This window comes from Vespa mandarinia, chromosome 7 (genome assembly GCF_050613455.1).
Source record: "Vespa mandarinia isolate Hongniang chromosome 7, ASM5061345v1, whole genome shotgun sequence".
NCBI classification, from domain to species: domain Eukaryota; kingdom Metazoa; phylum Arthropoda; class Insecta; order Hymenoptera; family Vespidae; genus Vespa; species Vespa mandarinia.
Genome location: NC_140816.1, coordinates 7,287,501 through 7,290,000, shown reverse-complemented (window position 1 = coordinate 7,290,000; position 2,500 = coordinate 7,287,501). Strand labels below are relative to the sequence as shown.

General features: G+C 39.6%; 1 protein-coding gene across 4 annotated transcripts in view; it reads right to left on the bottom strand.

Moving 5' to 3' along the window:
• The window catches only part of LOC118443448 (uncharacterized), a 218,783-nt gene extending 217,407 nt beyond the window's left edge, over positions 1 to 1,376 (bottom strand). For 2 of the 4 annotated variants that reach the window (XM_085658453.1, XM_085658452.1), the window contains exon 1: positions 1,168 to 1,375. The gene's annotated coding sequence lies outside the window, so the exon portion shown is untranslated. Of the gene's footprint in view, positions 1 to 1,167 lie in introns of all 4 variants that reach the window. The other 2 variants (XM_085658451.1, XM_085658454.1) reach the window with 2 other exon arrangements.
• Between the last annotated feature and the right edge of the window lie 1,124 nt (positions 1,377 to 2,500).

The window sequence follows — 2,500 nt, the reverse complement described above, 5'->3', positions numbered from 1 at the left end:
TAATTCGCACTATCAACAATATACTATCTCTCTCTCTCTCTCTCTATATATATATATATATATATCTATATTAACGTAAGAGAGAAGAGTAGAAAAGACGCGGGCCGTCCTTCAAAAATACTTCTACGTATTTATTTATTTATCTATATACGAGAAGATACTACGCGACTATTCGCCGTTCTCTCTCTCTCTCTTTTTCTTTCTTTCTTTCTTTCTTTCTTTCTATTTCAAACGTAATTCACACGTTCGTTTTCTCGACGAACTTCTTTGACGAAAACGCGGCCGATTCCACGTCTTGTAATATCTTTCTCTCTCTCTTTCTCTCTTTTTTCTCTTCCAGCCTCCTTCTCTCTTCTCTCTCTCTCTCTTTTTCTAACAACGTTGTGTACTTGTCCTTGTCACACCGGCCCTGCTGCTATCTCTCTCTTTCTCTCGTAGAGGAGCGCGCGCGCGCGCGCGCCAACGACGACACGACAGGACACGACGACGACACGATGACACGACACGACACGACACGACACGACACCGCGGGAGAGGCTTTCTCTCTTTTTCTCTCTCTTTTTCTTTCTATTTCTCTCTCTCTCTCTCTCTCTCTCTCACTCTCGTCGGCCTCTCGTTATTTCAACGACGACGACAACGACGACCACGACCACGACGACGACGACGACGACCACGACGCAACGACGACGACGACGACGACGACGAGAAAGAGAGGGACAGCACGCGCACACGATCCGAGTCTCTCACGGGGACGATTCTGAAGGAGGGAATCTCCAAAGATAACTAACGCTTCTTCTTTCTTTCTTTTCTTTTCTTTTCCTTTCCTTTCGAATCACCGAGTGCGTACGACGAACGATGAAAAACTTCACGAAAATATATATATATATATATATCTCGATAATAATATTTATGATGTAAATACGTGTGTATGTGTGTGTGTTGTGTGTGTGTATGTGATATGTGTGTGTACGTGTATCGTGTGTTTGTTTACCAGTGCGCGTTTTCTATGCACACGTACGTGTATACATAGGGGCTCACGCAGTATATATATATATATGTACGCATATAATATATATATATAATATATATCAATGATTTATCGTATAATCTTATATACTCCTTTGCTAATATATATATATGTATGTATATATATATATGTATATGTACCACTGATGAGAGAGAGACGTGTTCCGGCGTTCCGTGTGGTGTTGTGTGTTACGCACGTTAGAAGACTCCGCTTCACCGCTGAGAGTGCAAGCGCGCGACTGCGGCGCTCGACGCGACTCGTGCGCCGGCCGCGTGTTTCACGATTTGGCCGTCGGCCTCGACGGTGGCGCTACCGGTCCCTCCTTCGAACCACGACGAGAGACCAGCCACTGACCCTGTCTCTCTCGCCCGCCACTACTCGACGCATGAAATTTCGATGCCCCGTCGTTGTCGTTCGTCCTTCTCTTTCTATCTCTCTTTATCTTCTTTCCTCCTCCTTTCCTCTCTCTCTCTTTCTCTCTCTCTCTCTCTCGCTTCCTCAAACCTACGAACGCGCTTTTTCTCGACCGACAGAACGCCCCCACTTCTTTCTCTCTACACTCTCGCTATCTTTATCTATCTATCTATCTATCTATCTATCTATTTATCTTTCTATCTATCTATCTTCTATCTGTCCGTCTCTTTCTTTCTTTCTTTCTGATTTAACGAACAACTCGATCTGTTAACATTTTTCTTTATACGTACAAATAAGTAATATTACTCTATTATTTTTTTTGTATCCTATCAACAACAACGATACGTTGAATTATCGAAACGAAAAATCAATGGAAAATTTTATCACGATCGATAAAATATAATTAACAATAGCATTTTAAGTTTATAGGTTAAGATACATCTCCGACGCGAGACTACTTCGAACAGATATTACGGAACGATAATGATCGTTTGTCTTTGCAACATTGTCACACGTAACGAACTATACGGACGTTACTATTTATTCGAATTATGATACCGTAAGCAATTTGATCGAATATAAATCGAGTTAAATTTGTAGATTATAAAATATATATGTATACTCTACCATAACTTTTGGCGATACTAAATTACAGGAAATTTGTTATTATATAAATTATATTGCACGCTTGATTATTATTATTATAAATCGAGAATCGAAAACACCTCGATCGATAAAATTCTCATTTCGAGTTACACACATTTGTATACATATATATATACATATACATATATATAATATAATATAATACAGATATAATAAACATTAGTTTTTTAGGTTAAGAGAAATACAATATATAAGTCTGTTTATTATTATTATTATAAAGTGCAGATTTAAAATCTCTGGTTTAATACGTACGAGAAATCTGAATCGTCGATTCGAGATTATGAAACGAACGATTGGACACGAATAGCTCCGGCTAAAATTGCACCTACATGCATTTTTAAAGGGTCCCTGTGTTTACGGATGCGCACGCATCGTAACCTAACCGGGCGCTTG